The sequence below is a fragment of the Protopterus annectens genome, chromosome 2.part1, assembly GCF_019279795.1.
Source record: "Protopterus annectens isolate FY-2018-M chromosome 2.part1, PAN1.0, whole genome shotgun sequence".
NCBI classification, from domain to species: Eukaryota; Metazoa; Chordata; order Ceratodontiformes; family Protopteridae; genus Protopterus; species Protopterus annectens.
In genome coordinates this window covers 1,774,699,715-1,774,720,045 of record NC_056729.1, presented here as the reverse complement: position 1 = coordinate 1,774,720,045, position 20,331 = coordinate 1,774,699,715, and positions in this window count along the sequence as shown.

Here is a 20,331-nt window from a genome sequence, read left to right as displayed (position 1 = left end):
TAGGTAGCCGAAAGGTGTGTTATGAGTTATAGTCGATGTTCTCCATTTTAAGGAGTGCCTTGAGTGAGTGCATGTTGAGGTTTAGACTTCTAGCATTGAGTAGCTTGTACCTGCTCTGATGGTGAGTTTGTTGTTTGAATCTTGCCTAAACAAGGCACTATAGGGCTGTATCCAGAATCCCAGGGGCAACAGGTGCAGACCATCTCTGGTAAAGCATCGTGGTTTGTCGATCATGTCGTCCCAGGTGGACAGGTACTGGATCCCGTTAGAATGACACAAGAAGCTTAGCTCATTGTTGAAGTCAGTCATTTCTTCAGATTACAAAGGAAAGTAACAAACACATACAAGTACAAGAATAAACATTATTAACAAATACAACACCACTCCCAATACACGCAAGAAAGAGCAGAGATATTTATCAACACTCAAATACCAAAAGAATACCCTCCACTGAATTAAATTAACTACCCCATTTAAAGTAATTCAAAACACACTACAGATTGAAATGCCTAAGTTATTTGTCTAATGTTGCACATGTGGGTTAAATAATTCTGGCTATGGATATCATAAATAGATATTGCACTTACTTGGAATATATGTAAGTATATTTTATTTATTTATTTTATTTATTTTATTTTACATTTGTTAACCGGGCTAGTCCAACTGGATATATTTCCATTTTCAGCAGAGGCCTGGGGAGAAAAGCTCCACAGTAACATTTAAATGTTTATAATGTACAATTTTGTGAGAAAAAGGAAGCATGAAAGTGTAAGACAAACAGTACATGAGAGAACAGTAGTTCCAAAGTCAATACTATCTAAGAAACAATACCATATACAAAGAGAAATATTTACACCAATATAAAAATAATACAATCGTTAGAAATCAGTAGAGAGCCTTAGCTACAGTAAAATAAGCTAATTAAGAAATACAGGAGCTTTGAAAGGAATAAGATATTCCTAAAGTAATGTATGTGAGGTTGTTAACAAATATGTTCACAGCTAGTTCATCTCCTATTTTTAGGAAATAGTTTAAAGTAGTTTATGCTACTAAGGGGTAAGTAGTGACTGAAAAAGTAAAAGGGGAGGGAGGATATAGAAACATGACGAAAAAAAAAAGAATGCAGACAATTAGTCCGGGTAACAACAAGGGCATAACCAGTTCGTTATAAGATGTTGCTTCAGCCTTTGTTTAAAGAGTGGGAAGGAGGGAAGTGCAGTTAGATCTGATGGCAACATGTTCCAGAATTTTCCAGTGGTATTACAAAACAAGGAGTCACCTGCCATGTTATTAGATTTGGTATTGCTAGCCAGTAGTTTAGTGGAGGAGCGTAAGGAGTTGAGGTTTACATAGGGGGTAACAAGGTTAGTGAGTATCGGTGTGTTCTTGGGCTGGTACAATACCCTATGAATAATGGTAAGTAGGGGAGTATCAGAACGTTGTGGAGGAGCGTAAGGAGTTGAGGTTTACATAGGGGGTAACAAGGTTAGTGAGTATCGGTGGGTTCTTGGGCTGGTACAATACCCTATGAATAATGGTAAGTTGGGAGAGTATCACAGTGTTGTGGAGGAGCGTAAGGAGTTGAGGTTTACATAGGGGGTAACAAGGTTAGTGAGTATCGGTGGGTTCTTGGGCTGGTACAATACCCTATGAATAATGGTAAGTCGGGAAAGTATCAGAATGTTGTGGAGGAGCATAAGGAGTTGAGGTTTACATAGGGGGTAACAAGGTTAGTGAGTGTCGGTGGGTTCTTGGGCTTGTACAATACCCTATGAATAATGGTAAGTTGGGAGAGTATCAGAATGTTGTGGAGGAGCGCAAGGAGTTGAGGTTTACATAGGGGGTAACAAGGTTAGTGAGTATCGGTGGGTTCTCGGGCTGGTACAATACCCTATGAATAATGGTAAGTTGGGAGAGTATCAGAATGTTGTGGAGGAGCGTAAGGAGTTGAGGTTTACATAGGGGGTAACAAGGTTAGTGAGTATCGGTGGGTTCTTGGGCTGGTACAATATCCTATGAATAATGGTAAGTTGGGAGAGTATCACAGTGTTGTGGAGGAGTGTAAGGAGTTGAGGTTTACATAGGGGGTAACAAGGTTAGTGAGTATCGGTGGGTTCTTGGGCTGGTACAATACCCTATGAATAATGGTAAGTTGGGAGAGTATCAGAATGTTGTGGAGGAGCGTAAGGAGTTGAGGTTTACATAGGGGGTAACAAGGTTAGTGAGTATCGGTGGGTTCTTGGGCTGGTACAATACCCTATGAATAATGGTAAGTCGGGAGAGTATCAGAATGTTGTGGAGGAGCATAAGGAGTTGAGGTTTACATAGGGGGTAACAAGGTTAGTGAGTATCAGTGTGTTCTTGGGCTGGTACAATACCCTATGAATAATGGTAAGTTGGGAGAGTATCAGAATGTTGTGGAGGAGCGTAAGGAGTTGAGGTTTACATAGGGGGTAACAAGGTTAGTGAGTATCGGTGGGTTCTTGGGCTGGTACAATACCATATGAATAATGGTAAGTAGAGAGAGTATCAGAATGTTGTGGAGGAGCGCAAGGAGTTGAGGTTTACATAGGGGGTAACAAGGTTAGTGAGTATCGGTGGGTTCTTGGGCTGAGGGGGTAAGTTGAGGTTTACATAGGGGGTAACAAGGTTAATGAGTATCGGTGGGTTCTTGGGCTGGTACAATACCCTATGAATAACGGTAAGTTGGGAGAGTATCAGAACGTTGTGGAGGAGCGTAAGGAGTTGAGGTTTACATAGGGGCTAACAAGGTTAGTGAGTATCGGTGGGTTCTTGGGCTGGTACAATACCCTATGAATAATGGTAAGTTGGGAGAGTATCAGAATGTTGTGGAGGAGCGTAAGGAGTCGAGGTTTACATGGGGGGTAACAAGGTTAGTGAGTATCGGTGGGTTCTTGGGCTGGTACAATACCCTATGAATAATGGTAAGTAGGGGAGTATCAGAATGTTGTGGAGGAGTGTAAGGAGTTGAGGTTTACATAGGGGGTAACAAGGTTAGTGAGTATCGGTGGGTTCTTGGGCTGGTACAATACCCTATGAATAACGGTAAGTAGGGAGAGTATCAGAATGTTGTGGAGGAGCGTAAGGAGTCGAGGTTTACATAGGGGGTAACAAGGTTAGTGAGTATCGGTGGGTTCTTGGGCTGGTACAATACCCTATGAATAACGGTAAGTTGGGAGAGTATCAGAATGTTTTTTAGTTCAAGCCAGTTAAGTTGCTTTAAGTTCAGACAGTGGTGGGTTCTAAATGGGGTCCCAGTGGCAAACCTTGCAATATTATTATAGGAGTTAGTTTAGTGAGATTACTTTTCTTTAGGTTGGTGTAAATGGGGGAGGCATAGAGAAGAGTGGAGATTAAGTGTGAGTGGGTAATAGTAGCTCTGGCTGTTGGTGTTAAGAATGGTTTTATTCTATATAGGGAGCCTAATTTTCTATTTACGGATTTTATAGTGTTATTGATATGATTATCAAATGTAAGGTTATTGTCAATTAAGACTCCTAATAGTTTAGTGGTAGAGTCGGGGGTTATAATGGTGTCATTATTTGATTTGATAGAGAAATTGATTTGGGGGGACTTACTGTTAGGTGTAAAGAGTAATAGCTTGTTTTTTTGGCATTCAAAAGGAGGCAACGTTTTAGGAACCATGCCTCGACTGAGTTGAATACTATCTGAGTTAGGGATTGTAGTTCAGATGTGGAGTTGGCAGAACATATGAGCGTGGAATCATCTGCATATTGTATGCAGGTAGCTTGAGGGATTGCTAAGTAAAGCTCATTGATGAATAAAGAGAATAGAAGTGAGCTGATAATGGAGGTACTCCAAGGGAGACTGGTAGCTGGGAGGACAGTTTATTCTCCCAAAGAACTACTTGTTTCCTATTGTCAAGGTAGGACTTAGGTTCATAGGTTCATAGGTTGGTACTAGGCTATCAGCCCTAGGGCCTATACAAGCCTAGCCATAACAATTCCCTGGCTATTTCTTCCCACATTATTTACTTTCCTGGACCCCTGTCTAGCAGGGCGACTGACGTGATCCCTGGGGTGAATTTCCTTTCTCCCATCCAATCGTCAAGGTTCCTCTTGAAGAGGTCCAAAGAGGCACTCTGCTTGACATGTATGGGCAATCTATTCCAGAGTCTGGGGAGTCTCTGGGTCAGGAACCTATCCCTCCAGCATGTTTTGTTTATTGTGATGACAAGGTTTAGATCCCTAGAGTGTGTGGCTCTGAGGGATTGGGATTTCTTTAAGTGTAGCATGTCCAACAGCTCTGGGTTTGATATGGCCTTGTATGTTAAGCAGAGATCGCCTCTGAGTAGACGATATGCGACAGAGTATAGCTGGAGTTTTTTAAGGCGGTCAGTATAGGGCATCTGCTTTAGGCCTGTGATTCTTTTAGTGAGGTATTTCTGAGGCCTTTCCAGTTGTTGCAGATGTCTTGAGAGGTACATACCAAATGGGGCATTGTATTCTATAATGGGTCTAATGAGGGATGAGTACAGTGGGACAATGACCTCCTTTTTTCTGGATGAAAAGCCCTTCGTGATGAGGTGTGCCACATAGAAGGATTTCCTGACTGTTGTGGCGATGTGGTTATCGAAGGTGAGACCACTGTCCACCTGTGTCCCTAAGTCTCTTATCACACTTTCTGTGTTTAGTGTACTGCCACCTATATGGTAATTCATGGATACATGTTTTTTCCCAAAGGGGATAACAATACATTTCTTGGCATTGAGCTTGAGCCCATGGCTCTGGCACCAAGCATCTGTTTCTGTAAGGCCCTTTTGTAGAGTATCCACATCATTTGGGAATTCAATAATGGCTCCCAGTTTGCAGTCATCTGCAAACTTTGTTAGCCAGAGTCCCTTAGTGTTGACCTGTACTTCAGAGAAGTAGATGCCAAACAAGAGCGGCCCCAGGACTGAACCCTGAGGTACTCCACTTGTCACTTGTCTGGAGCTGGATTTGGAGTCGGCTACTTTTACAGTGTGGGTTCTATCAGTAAGCCATTTAGCAACCCATTGGGTGACATAGGGATTAATGCCCAACTTAGTAAGTTTATCTATGATTCCAGAGGGGGGATGGTGTCAAAGGCCTTGGCAAGGTCTAGATAGGCTGTGTGGACCACCTTACCCTTGTCCATGGCTCTGGAGACTGATTCAAAGAAGTCAATCAGGTTCAGGAGACAAGATTGGCCCTTCACAAACCCAAACTGGGTGGGGTCCAGTGTTTGAAGGTTGCCAATGTCTTTGTTTATAAGTTCCATGATAATACGCTCCATGGCCTTGCAGATAAGGCTTGTCAGACTGATGGGATGGTAGTTTCCGGGATCCAAGGTGGATCCCCCCTTATGGATTGGGATAACTATAGCTCTGCGCCACTCAGTGGACACGAAACCTGAGGTGAGGCTATGATTAAACATGACACTTAGGTGAGGTGCCAGTTCATATTGTAGTTCATGTAGTACACAGCCCGGGATGTCATCTGGTCCCATGGATGCTGTATTCTTGGCTTTAGAGAGTGCGTTTTGTACCTGTGTGGCCGTTATTACTGGAATTTGGCAATCTTCCGGTATTGAGATGGGCCATTTAGGGGGTGAGAGTGGGGTGAAGTTGGCACTGAATCGATCTGCCAGAATATTGGCAATATCCTTTGGATCAGTATATTTAATGCCATTCTGTTTTAGCTCAGAGCAGATCTGAGCATTGCCATTTAGATTCTTGACATAATTATAGAATGCTTTGTGGTTGTACCAATGAACAGCCTTGGTGTCAAGAGCAAGGGATTCAAGAGTTTTTAGGAGTAGTGGGTGGTTGACCATGTCAAAAGCTTTTGACAGATCAATAAAGAGTGCAGATGAGAGGAAGTTGTTGTTACGGTTTTTATTGATATAGAGTCAGTGAATGATAGGAGGGCTGTGGTGGTACTATGAAATGGCCTGAAGCCATGCTGACAATTAGCTAATATATTATGTTGGGTTAGGTGGTTGATAAGTTGATGGTGAATACATTTTTTCATAACTTTTGCTAAGGGTGATAAGAGTGCTATTGGCCTATAGTTGGAATACTCATTGGAATTTCCACCTTTATATAGAGGGATAATGTGGAAAATTTTCCAGATATCTGGGATGTTTCCTTCATTTATGGTTCTGTTTATAAGGATTGATATAGGATATGCAACTGCTTTGGCTGCTTTTTGCAGGTATTCAGATGGAACTTGGTCTGCAGATGGAGTACATGGCTTTAATTTATGTAAAAGTTTTTGGATATATGTGGTAGCGGTGAGTTGTAATTGGAATGTAGGGTGAGTATTAGATAAAGAAGTTTGGAGATTAGAGTTGTTAGTGGACAGTTGGGAGGCTAGAGATTTTATGGTGTCAGTAAAGAAGGTATTAAAGGCATTGGCAGTTTGAAGGGAGGTATTGTTATCAGCCCCAAGAGGGGGTGGTGTACTGGAATGTCCTGGGTGTAGGAGTCTATTAACGCTAGACCAGAATTTTTGTGGGTTGTTTTGGTGAGATTGCTGTAGGTTACAATAGTAGTTTTTTTTTGTCAGTCAGTATAGCTTTTTTAGTGGTATTCCTTAGCTGTCTGAATGTTTGTTGCTCTGAGATATTTTTGGATGCTCTCCATTTGGGCCAAGATTTATTTCTAAGTAATATGACTTGTCTAGTTTCTTTTGAAAGCCAGGGGGCAGGTTTGGATTTCATTCTGATAGAACATTTAGGAGCATGCTTGTCAAGGATAGTTAAGAATTTAGAATTAAAATATTTGACTGCCTGCTCAAGAGGGAGAGTTTTTAGTGGGTACCAATTACAGGCACTAAGTTCATTTTGGAATAACACAGGGTTAAAATGTTTGTTGGTTTGAGAGATCTTGTAAGTAGGGGTGTTAGGGATATCATTATTTTGTCTTATGGGGTATGTTAACATATGATCACTTAAGTCATCTGGTAGAGTTCCTGCCTTGTAAACGTGTTGACGTTTATTAATGAGTATCCAATCTAGGATACTCTCTTTATTATTGGGTTTGTTGATTCTAGTGGTGGTGGTAATAGTTTGACTAAAGCCATGAAGATTGATATGTGATGAAGGATTCTCTGTGTTTACACGTTTCCAGTCAGTATTGAAATCGCCAAGTATAATGGTTTCTTGTGGGTAAGAAGTTGATACCCAGCTTAGAATGTCTTCAGTTATAGAAATATTATTGCCAGGTGGTAGGTAGATGCAGATAATATATAGGGCTTTGGAAGCATTTAGTTGAAGTCGGGAGATCAAAACTTCAGCTTTACTATCCTGAGGTGGGTTGGAAGATAGGGAGGAGATCTGTAGAGTGGATTTATACAGTAGAGCTACTCCCCTACCTCTACGTTTAGTGCGGTCGAGTCTTAATATGTTGTAACCTGGGGGAATTATTTCATTATCTTTAGTTTCTGGTTTTAACCAGGTTTCAGTAAGGCAGAGTATATGAAAGGAATGAGTATCAAGGAGGGCATGGAGATGGGCAGTAATGAGTATCAAGGAGGGCATGGAGATGGGCAGTAATGAGTATCAAGGAGGGCATGGAGATGGGCAGTAATGAGTATCAAGGAGAGCATGGAGATGGGCAGCAATGAGTATCAAGGAGAGCATGGAGATGGGCAGTAATGAGTATCAAGAAGGACATGGAGATAAGGAATTTTATTGTTTATACTGCGGATATTAAGATGACCTAGAAGTAAAGAATTTGAGAGACAGGTGTGGGTAGTAATGGTGGGGGAAGTGGATGAAGGAGTTGTACAAGATGAGAAGCTTGTGGGGCCTGGGTTGGGATGGATGTCACCATCTTTTAAGGTGGGAGTTTTTAGGGCAGAAAATGGGTGGTTGAGGAAGCTGGTTAGGTATTTTAGTTTCTTTAGAGTTGTGTTATTGAATTTAATATGAATAAGTCGATGATACTTGGCTAGCAGGTAGCAGGGTGTGGTTGTGGTGTTTATTTGAAAATGGGTAAAGGTGTATTTATCACTAGCTGTTTGTTTAGGAGAGTAGTTGAAGTAGTTAAAATTGACTTTGTTAATGGGGGTGAAGAGATAGGCGGAGGTGAGAATAGATATGAGAGTAAATAGTATTAAACATTTAGTTAGGATAGGTTTAGTTGTTGAAGACATATTTTAAAGAGTTTATTATGTGGTTATAACAGGAAATGGGGTAGGAAAGACAAAGGAAAGTAAGGGTTTAATGCAGTTGTTAGTGTGGGAGTGGTGATAGGAAATGAGATAGCTTTAAGAGGGTTATTAGGAGGAGGTACAGGATGTTGGGGAGGAAAATGTGAAAATGGGTGGAGTATGGTTAAAATAATTAAGTTGGTAGAAGTATTGGATTGGATGGTTGGGATAGAGGGTGTGACTTATGGAAGTATAAGTGTAGGACCCCTGGGGGTGGGTGGGAATTGGGGGTAGGGTAGGGGAGCGGAGTGAGCCTGCAGGGCAAACGGAGCGGGCAGACAAGATAAGTAAGAAGCTGAGTGAGAACAATCAATGGAAGTTTGACTGTTTTTGTGAGTGTGGGTGGAGATAAGCAAAGAGAAAAATAAATGTGGTTGTAATAGTGGAGGGAGTACTAAATTGTGTAACAGAGACTTGGGAGGGGTAGAGTGGGACTGCAATATAGCAAAAAAAAAAGTAATGTTTCTGAGCTAAGGTCTAGGGTAGAAGGAGCAGTATAAAGGAAGGTGAAACTAGGTGAGGGCACTATCTAGAAGACAGACCCTATATTGCAGCAGTAGCTCCTGAAAGTAGAATAGCAGTCAGGGACTGGGGGGACAAGCTTGGAGATAATTAAGGGGAAATGCAGGAAAGAAAAAATGTGGGGACTAGAGAGTACAAAGGGGTAAGGCTGCTGGCTATCCAGGCAAGAAGGCGTGCTAAGACACAAGGTATTAGGTTAAACTATATAGCTGTTACAGGCACTTTATAGCAGAACACATACTTTCTGGTCCTTTGAGGAATTGAGGTTCAGGGAGATCTTTAGGTCCTATTTCTGGTGTTAGGGATGAGACAGCTGAAAATTGATTTGGGTTATGGTTCAAGGTCAACAAGCAGGGCACAAAACTCCTACTCATGTACAGGGATCTCAGGATGGAGAGCTGGGTTCATAGAGTAAGAGACAAAAATTAAAAAAGACACAGTGTGATTACAGGAAAAAATTAAAACAGTATATGAATAAGTGTGCAGCTAAATTTGGTGCTCTGTAGATTAGAAATGTGGTGAGTAAATGCAAATTTAAAATCAGATTAGCATTTCCTAGGAAGTACTGAACTTAATAAGTCTATTAATCTATATTATCGGCTAGTGTTTAGACCATTTGAGCAGACAGAGCTAATAGTAGAACAGCACAAGCACACAGTGGTGTAATAGTTCTCTAGGTAGGGGTAAACAGTACTATAATGCTATCTTACAGGTAATCAGCCATACCATAGTTAAAATGTAGCAATAAGGACTCTTAACTGGGTAGAATTACAGTTCAAGGTAGGGAACACAAGTACATAAGCCAGGTATGCACAAATAAATAAAAATTGACTTATTATGTGTCCAGACCCCTGGGACTAGTGCTCAAGTTAGATCTAATCACTGTGGGGTAGAAACTATTAGTGAAATTTGTAGTCCTGCAACGGATGATGTGATAATCTCCTGCCTGATGCCAGATTCTTAAACAGCGCATGCGCAGGATGTGTGGTGTCTTGTATTATTTTGGTGGCCCTGCGGATGCTTCTTGCAGAATAAAGTTGTTGTATTGATGGAAGACTGGAATCCATTACCTTCTCTGTAGCACCTTCCTTTCTGTTCATATAGAACAACTACTGACTGTGAAGAAAACACTTGTAGACCAGTTCAAATAAAGTAAACGCAAGTGCTACTAAGACATGGGCTAACACAATGGTATATTAGTTCTTAGGTTCCACTATACTAGTTGTTCCTTTCCAAAGTTTGCAGGTTTGATACTACCATAGGGCAACAACAGTCATGTAAATATAATTATCCCCCTCCCCACTTTATTTTTATGCAGCCGTGCAACATTCACATGCTGATTCCTAGTCCATAACTGTAGTAACATGTTATAGCACTGTGAGGCAAGTAATATCCTTACATACCATTCTGCATTTATAATGAAGTTTCCATTGTAAATTTAAACATTAATAATGTAGGTATTATTGTAAATATTGTGTTATGTTTTACTTATTAAGTATTACACCTTGGCTATGTATTGTGCATGCGATCTTTGTCAAGTGTCTTAATTGTAGAATTATTATTTTTTTCTTTTTCTTTCTTTTTCTGTTCCTGTGCATTTCTTATTTGTTACTGTCTTTGACATTGTGGCTACAGTCATGCCTGGAAAGGGTCCCAACACCAGTACAATTATTGGGCTAGCAGTCAATAAATAAATGAAATAAAATAATGCATAAACTTTATTTTTAAACTGTATGAGTAATATGTCTAAATAAGGACAAGTAAATAAGAGCTGGTAGGGCATGAGTGCAAATCAACCATGAGAAAGAAAAAGAAATATTTAGATTCATCCTTAAAATGCCTTTTGGGAAGATTTCTAAAGGTATGTAAATTGACAGAGGATCTGATAGTTACTGGAATTTGTTCACTGTTGCACAACAACCTCTTCTGAAGGCTTTTTTAGAAACAGCACAGCAGTTGGATTAATAAGTTATTACTGACATTCCGTAAGGGGCAGAAGCTAATTATGATCTACAGCAGATGTTTTTAGAGGGGAGCAGTAATTGTGAATGCATTTGAAAGTGAGAGAATTCATAGGTTCATAGGTAGGTACTAGGCTATCTGCCCAAAGGCATTTATAAGCATAGCCGGAATGTGTTGGCTTTCGCCACCCCCTTAGATTAGTTCCCTGTGCCTCTGTCCAGCAGAGCCATTGAAGTGATCCCTGGGATAAAATTTCTGTTTCCCATCCTCTCGTCAAGGTTTCTCTTGAAGAGTGTTAGTGAGGAGCTCTGCCTAATGTAGACTGGAATCTTGTTCCAGAGCATGAGAAGTCTCTGGGACAGGAATCTATTCCTCCAGCATGTCCTACTATTGTTGTGGTGAGGTTTAGATCCTTAGAGTGTGTGGCTTGAGGGGATATGGTTCTCTTTAGGTGGAGCATGTCCATCAATTCTGGGTTGGGCATTGCCTTGTATGTCATGCAGAGATAACCTCTGAGTAGACGGTATGCAACCGAGTACAGCTGGAGTTTCTTCAGTCGAGCTGCATAGGGCATCTCTTTGAGGCCAGTGATCCTCTTGGTGAGGTACTTTTGTGGTCTTTCCAGCTGTTGCGGGTGTCTTGTAAGGTACATCCCAAATGGGGGGTTGTACTCTAAGATGGGTCTGATGAGTGATGCATAGAAGGGCACAATGACCTCTTTTGATCTGGATGCAAACCCTTTTGTGATTAGGTGGGCCACATAGAAGGATTTTCTAACTACTTTGGAAATGTGATTATCAAATTCAGTAGAACAGAAGGCCGAACAGGAAATGGAAGACAGTTCCTTGGGTACAGAGATATCCGATGACGTTCATTATTAGGACTTAGACGTATAAGGTGGAATGTCCCATTCTTCTTTCCTTCAAAGGTACTCCGCGATGTCGTGACTATGGAGGGTAACATTCATAGCTGTTCCATGCACTCTGTGTACTAGCTTTTCTCCGTTTGTCCATAGGGTCAGTAGAGTTGCACACAGTGTATGCAATATGGCGTTACTGCAACTGTACAATGGGAGAATCACTTTTTGCCCCTGCTGGGTTGACTACCATCATTATGTATGACAAACATCTTTAGCTCTCAGACACTGCACTTCCACACCACTTTATTGTTGTTTGCCTCTATTCACCGAAGGAGAAGTATTCCTAGCATATGTGTTTTCCATGGATTTCTCTTATCTAAGTGTATTATGTTGCCCTTTACATTTACATCTCATCTGTCAGCCATCTTCCCACTCTGTGGTCCTCAACATTTTTCACTGGCAATAGATCTGTCATTTGTCATCACTTGCAAGTCTTGGTTTCTGTGAAATATCGACTGAAAAAAATGCTCTGACCCTGGTGTGATACATCAAACATCAGTATTTAACAAGATCAGTCAAAGGACTAACCGTAGTGACCCATTACTAGTGACAGGATGCAGATGACTGCCCCGTGACTCTGAAACAGTAGTATGAGAAGTAAACCCCAGGGGACCCCATTGGCGATGATCTGCATACACCGTCTGCATGACTGACCCACTCTGACTGACGTCAGTGAGTCAGCTTACTGTCTGTATCACCATTAAATGTACCTTTCAACAGGCCTTCTATGTAGCACAAGCATAAAGGCCACACTAAAGCCCAGACACACCACACTAACTTGATTCTACATCCACATCATTGTGGTGACCATTCCGCTCACCCACATCTGGTTCAGCTGGTACGATGCAGATGCATGAGTCCTTTACACCACATGCTGCAAAGCCAATAACAGTTAAGAACTGCACAAACCAGATTAACAGATCTTTTTTCCATCACAGCCCCATCAAAGGGAAGAGACTTGCATATCTGCAGTTATGTGAGTCATCCTGGGCCAACCCTGATACAAGGGCCTGAACTACACTGTTTTCTGGGACAGACTCAAGCCACATATAGGTAAACAATTAAGAAAAACATAGTTGGTAATTTCACAAACAAAGCTTTTATTGTAAAATACTTAATACTTTCATCCCTGAGTGTCCTCAGACTTCATTAGAATATAAAACACAATCCTGGTTCCACAGTGTATTTACATTATGAATTATACAAGCACTTCCCTTTACAACTTCATTGATTGTTCAGCCATAAAGGACTAGAACAAGAGTTAAAAAGTGCTAAAATTGTATATCAAAATAACTAAGTTACAATAAAAACATCTACAAACATAGCACACTAAGAGTATATATTGTAACAATTTTAAGTAGTTTTAAAAAATGTAAGTAACCCAAACATTCTTTAAGCTTGCTAAAACCACTTATAATGCCTGCTCCCTAATGTTTAGTACACTAATCAATGATACACGGCCACTGATACCTGGTGGGATGATTGGTTCATAGGTGTTTACTAGGCTAAAGACCACAAGGGCCCTTTTAAGCCTAGCCATGCATCCCAAATCTCTGACAAGTTCTGATACCTTTGATAAGTATAAGACACACGAAAGGAGAAACCACTTTAATGCAAAACACAGCAGCGCTTTCGGATACAATCCTTCATCAATACTAAAAATACAAAAGTTCTCTACTCTTTAATATAGGTCCAAACAAGTCATGTGAGCAGCAGCCAAAAAATCACATGACTAGAACAATTAAAATAAACATCTTAAAAACAATAATATTAAAATATTAAAACATATATACATTACTATAACTGTTATAATCTTGACCTACTCAGCCTAACCAAAATTGGTTTGGTGCAGAATCACTGGCAAATCTCAGGATCCACTCAAATTCCTTAATTTCCAAATAATTATTTATATCTCCACCTCTTGGAGAAGGGTACACAGAATCTATAACTCTAAACTTAAAAAATACTGTTGTCCACACTCTGACATATGTTTATATAAGGCATTCCTATCAATGCATCTCCTGGTCTCAGAATTATTTTCTATAATCCTTTCTTTTAACTTGCGTGTAGTCTTACCTACATAGAAAGACTTACATGCTACACACGTAGCCAAGTATACTATATGAGTTGTCGTACATGTTGCTGATGTATGAAACCTAAAAATCTTTCCAGTTACAGGGTGTTCAAAGGCATCACTTCCAGAGCTAACAATATCCTCACAGCAGGAACAACTGTAACACCTACATGTGCCAGGAGTGGTGGACAGAGGCCTAACAGTATTGCCAATAAAATCCTTATAACATAGCGAGTTCTTCAGAGTTCTCATGTTTATATATGCAAAGTAAGGTCTATTACCTAATAGAACCTTTAACTCATTAGAAGCCATCAAAATTAACCAGTTCTTAGATATAATCTGTTTTATAAATGGTGTCCTCAGACTAAATGAAGTCACATATCTAATTGGTTCTATACTAGTATGTCCATTAGAAACTGTATCCCTAGCATCCAAGGTATCAGAAAGGAACGTAGGTCTCAGTATAGTCTTCCTGTCCTGTATCACTTTACTTTTCTCAGCAAAAAGGAGTGAACTATCGTAACCACTAAAGGTAAAATCAGCTAACATCTCCTCTAACTGCTTTCCAAAACATAGGTCATCAGTGTTGAGTCTACTTAGTCTACATAACTGAGATCTCACAATGCCCTTGAAAGTGTGTGGTGCATGCATACTGTTAAAATAAGTATACCTGCCTGCACATACATCTTTCCTTCATGTCTACGAGCCCCTCATTAAGTGTCAACTCAACATCCAAAAAGTATAAGCATGGGCTTGGGAGATGAACCATTTACAGGTTATCTGTGTCCATTAGAGACATAGGTGCAAAACCAGGGATGAATTTCCGGTTTCCAATCCAAATGTCCAAGTTGCACTTGAATTGGTTAGGGAGGAACTCTGCTTCACATGGATGGGGAGCCTGTTCTATAGACAAGCTAGTCTCTGGGATACATACTTCTCTCTCCAGCAGGTTCTATTTATATCACAGGCAAGATTTAAGTCTTTAAAGCAGGTAATTCTGGTGCTGTTTGTTTCGTAGATATGCAGGGGGTTCATCTGAGTGGGGTCTGACAATGCCCTGTATGCCAGGCATAGATCTCCCCTCAAAAGCCTGTAGGAGACAGAATACAGGGATAGGGCCTTGAGAAGGTCTGCATAGGACATATTACTTATGCCCTGTATCCTTTTAGTGAGGAACATCTGTGGACTTCCAGTTGTTGGATATATCTAGTTAGGTACATACCAAAGGGGGCAATGTACACAATGACATGTCTGATGAATGCCAAATACAGTGGAACAATGAGTTCCTTGGAATTAGATGTCATACCTTTGTTTATAATTTGCGCAACATAGAATGATTTTCTCGCTACTGTAGGCACGTGATGGTCAAAGGCTAGATCACTATATACGTGTATCCCTAAGTCCCTGACTACTGGGTCAGCTTTAAGGGGTGTGTTGTCAATGTGATAGTTACCAAGGATGGATTACTTCCCAACGGATACTAGTATGCATTTCTTGGCATTTAGATTTAGTCCATGGCTCTGACGCCAGTTTTTTGTCTGTGTCAGCCCCTCCTGGAGAACATTTGTGTCAATGTGAGATTCAGTGACAGCTCCTGATTTGCAATTATCTGCATGTTTAGTCAGCCAGAGACCACTGACATTGGCCTTGACTTCTGAGAAGTAAATGACAAAAAGGAGCAGTCCAAGGACTGATCCCTGAGGGACTCCACTTGTGACTGGCCTCTTTGTAGAGGTGGACTCCCCAATTCTATCTTCCTGACTCCTGTCTGTGAGCCATTTGGCTATCCACAGGGTGACATATGGGTTTGTTCCTAATGTCTTGAGTTCATCAACAATGCCCAAGTGCGGTGTTGTGTCAAATGCCCTGGCCTGGTCAATGTAGGCAGTGTGAATGATTTTGCCCTCATCCATTGCTTTGGTGACCTTCTCAAAGAAGTCTACCAGCTTGACTAGACATGCTCTACCCTTGACAAAACCAAACTGGGTTGGGTCCAGTGTCTGAAGGCTTGCTACATCTCTGTTGATCATCTCCATGATAATTCTTTCCATGGCTTTACATATAAGACTAGTGAGACTTATGGGTCTTTAGTTTTCAGTGTCTGTAGATGGCCCACCTTTGTGCAGAGGGATGACCATTACCTTTCTCCATTCATCAGGTACAAAGCCTGTTTGGAGCATATAGATAAATAATAATTCCAGAGGGTTTGATAGGTCATGTTTCATGCTATTTAAAAAGCATCCTGTGATATTGTCTGGGCCCACTGATGCAGTGTTCTTGGTCTTAGAGAGAGCATTAAGGACCTGTTCCCTAGTAATAGTAGGGGGAGTTATATTTGATGATTTCCAGTTCAATTTGGAACTGGATGTTTTGGGTTACTTGCTGTATTAAAATTCTACTTGCCTGTTTTCCACTTGCCCCTAGTCAATTTGGAACTGGAAAAACCCCGCTCCGCTCGCCCTCGCTGCGCTCGGGCTCGCTCCGCGCCCCGCCCTGCCCCCAAATTCCACCCGCCCCCAGTAGTCCTACATTTATAGCTAGGTAGCCACGCCCCTCTTTCTTCCTTAGCCAACCAAATTTCTCTTCTCTGTTACCCCCCACCCCCTTTCAAACACCAAAACCTTCCTCCCCTTCAAACGTTAAAAAGCAAAGGCTCCTACTTTCCTCCTACAGCAATGCACCCCAGCTCAAAGATAACAAAATCCGCCCTACAGGTAAAAAGAAGGACAACACTAAAAATTATATCCTTTTTACTACCAGTAATTACCATACTCTACCTTATAACCAAATATGAAGATCAGCCCTACTCAGGTTTTCACTACCCCAGATATCAAACTAAAGCTCCCCTACCCCTGTGTAGTATCAATCACATAACCCAACAGCTACACAGCAAAACCGCTAATTCTATTTACTACTACCCTTATAAACCAGACCAAACACGCCCCAAATCTAAACAAGGTCAGAAATTGTTGCAGAAACTTATGAGGCTGGTGGAATATCTCAGAAAAAACATCACTAAAGATGGAGATGTCCACCCGAACCCTGGCCCCACAGCAAAATTCAACTCTAATAGCCCACCAAGATATACTAACTCCCTCCAAATCTGCCACTTAAACATCAGAAGCATCAACAATAAAATACACAACCTGCATGCTCTATTAGCTACCCACCTCCCAGATATTATGTGTTCAACAGAAACTTGGCTAAAACCAGGGACCAATGACAATGAGATCATACCACCGGGCTATAATATACATAGAGCTGACCGCATAAAAAAAAAGGGCGGTGGTATTGCAGTGCTCTACAAAAGCAATCTAAATGTCATTTTTAACCCTACTCAACCACCCAAAATCTCTAATGCTGAGATACTTGCTCTAAAACTACAGCTAAACAGAAAAAAAAGTATTAATCTAATTGTAATGTATATCCCCCCTGGGAAAAACTCTGACACATTGGAGAGCATTCTAAACTGGCTATCCAATAACTACCCACAGGAAACTATAATCCTGGGCGATATCAACATTGACTGGTACCTATGCTCCTCAGAGACTAACCCTACCCATATAAATCTAAATGGATTCTCTCAGACCATCACTTCTGCTACCAGAATTGGGAACTCTAACCAAAAAGAGAGTATCCTAGACTGGATCCTTATAAACAGCCAACCCCAAATGTATATGTCTGGGACCCTCCCAAATGAACTTAGCGATCACCTTATAACATACATAAGGAAAAATAAAACAGGTAGTCCTACACCTGCCACGTATAAGTCAATTCGAAATAAGAAACATTTTGACCTCTCAAAGTTTAAAATGGAACTTAGATCCTGTAACTGGGCAACTCTTAAGTATCTCCCCCTAGAAGAGGCAGTTTCTAAGTTTAATACCACTTTCCTAACCATACTTAATACTCATGCCCCAAAAAGACTAATCAAAACTAAAACAAATATTACACCTTGGCTTACAAAAGACTCTAAATCTAAAATAAAACTCAGAAACAAATCCTGGGAAAAATGGCGTACAACCAAATCACCCCTAGACCGCATTAAATTCCAGCAGCAAAGAAATATGACAAAAACAGCCATATTAATGGACAAAAGAAACTACTACTGCCAACTTCAAAATAAACACCAAAACAACCCTCAAAAATTTTGGGCAGGTTTAAATAACCTTCTCCATCCTGGGAAATCCTCCACTCCTACCCCAGATATATTATCAGATAAAAACCCCGAAGAAGTAGCCAATACCTTTAACACTTTCTTTACGGATACTATCCAAGCCTTAGCTAACCAACTACCCACCACAGCCTCCACTGTTACAGAACTCACTCCAAAAACTCTTCACACTTTCCACCTACAACCAGTCTCCACTTCCTCCATTAGATCCTTACTTCAAAAGCTTAAACCAAGCACCCTCTCCGCAGACCTTCTGCCAGCTGAATACTTACAACTAGCTGCAGATGACATAGCTTACCCCATCTCTATACTTATTAATCGTACCATTTCCGAATCTACAATTCCCGCAATATGGAAAATATCATACGTAATCCCACTCCATAAAGGTGGCTCAACCACTGAATTATCAAACTACCGGCCTATAGCCATAATGTCACCACTAGCCAAAATCATGGAAAAATGTCTACACAAACAACTCCTTCACTATCTTACCCAGAACAATCTCCTCACCAACTCTCAACATGGCTTTAGACCCAATCACAGCACTACTACGGCCCTCCTCTCTTTTACTGATATAATAAACCATAACCGGAATAACAAAATATATCTTCAGCACTCTTTCTGGACCTATCAAAGGCCTTTGACATGGTTAACCACCGACTACTCCATGATACCCTAAGAAATCTCCACCTGGATAACCTAACACTAGATTGGTTTCAGGCCTATCTCTCTGGTAGGAAGCAAGCAGTACTTTGGCAAAATAAGCTCTCCAACCTCCTTCCAAACACCATTGGAGTTCCTCAGGGGTCCATACTGGGTCCACTTCTCTTTTCAGTCTTTATTAATGACCTCCATAAAGTCATCCCTGAGGCCACCTGTATTCAATATGCCGATGATTCGACATTAATATGTTCTGACAAATCCCTTGACAAACTTCTATCTAAAACCCAAAGCTGTTTTACAGCAATAGAAAAGTGGCTATCTGGACGGCAGCTAATTCTGAATCCAAAGAAAACCAAATTATTACTCTTCCATCCAACCCAAAAACTCCCTAACACTTCCTTTACCATACAATCCAATAATGGGACAATTATCTCCCCAGACTCCCACACGAAACTATTAGGAGTGACCATTGATAATAAACTCAAATTCGACATCCACATTAATCAAACCATTAAGACCGTTAACAAGAAACTGGGGTCACTATATAGAATCAAATCCTTCCTAACACCAATTGCAAAAGTAACCCTTGCTCGCTCGCATTTACTCTCTACCCTTCTATATGCCTCTCCATTGTTTACCAACCTTAATAAATCAGACCTAAATAAACTATCATGCTCCTACAATCACATAGCCAGATTCGCAACTGGTAAACCATACAGAACTCATCATTGTATTAACCTAAAATACCTCGGCTGGTTAGAACTCCCAAACCTTCTCCAACTAAACCAACTCATTGAGGCATTCAAAATACTCAAACACCCTGAAAAGTCCCCAGCACTGGAGAATTTAATCATACCATACACCAATCTAAACAGCCTTCGGTCCTCGTGTAGGACACTCATTCAAACAGTCAAATCCTGTAACTCTGGAGGAGATGCTCTATTTGCCAATTCCATTGGGAAGATATGGAATTCCCTTCCACCCATTATTACCACCATTACCTCCCTACCCCACTTCAAAAAAAGTCTTACCAACCATTTCCAGTCTCACTGGCTTTGCCAATGCTCATATCCAGATTAACTTCTTCCTATTAGCCTACTTCTTTTTCTCATCTATCAAGCAATCTCCTTCTGTTGTACTCTCCTGATCTTCTCTCTTACCCCCTTAATGATTCTTTCAATCTTCTCCACTCTACCTAACAATATTCTCACTACTTTGAAAACTTGACTATCTAGTATAAGTAAAATTACACTTTTGTCTGTGTCTATCTGTTTCACAATTATGTCTTGTCTATGACTGCTATCCAGCAAAAAACATTTTTTTTTATTATTAATTACATATATGATATGCCCTTATCCTCTAACTTTGTTGGTTATTACAATAATGTATTAATATGTATCTATTTTATCCTGTTTGTAATTTACTCTAAATGTGGAGCTTTTCTCCCCGGGCCTCCGCTGAAAATGGACATATATCCAGTCGGATTCTCCCGGTCAACAAATGTAAAATAAATAAAATAAATAAATGATATTTCTTGAGGTAGGGTTGAGGGGGAGAGAGGAGTAAAGTTAGAGCTGAATTTATAAACCAGGAGGTTTGTTATATCTCCTGGCTCAGTGTAGGTGGCTCCATTTACAATGAGCTCTGCACACAATTGTGTATTGCCTTTGAGGTGGCGGACATAGCTAAAGAATGTCTTGTGGTTGTCCTTGGCCTGGGAGGCCAAATTTACCTCAAATTTGGCTTTGGTAGACTTTATTTGCTCTCTGAGTTGTTTGTTTAGTTTGAGGAGTGTTTC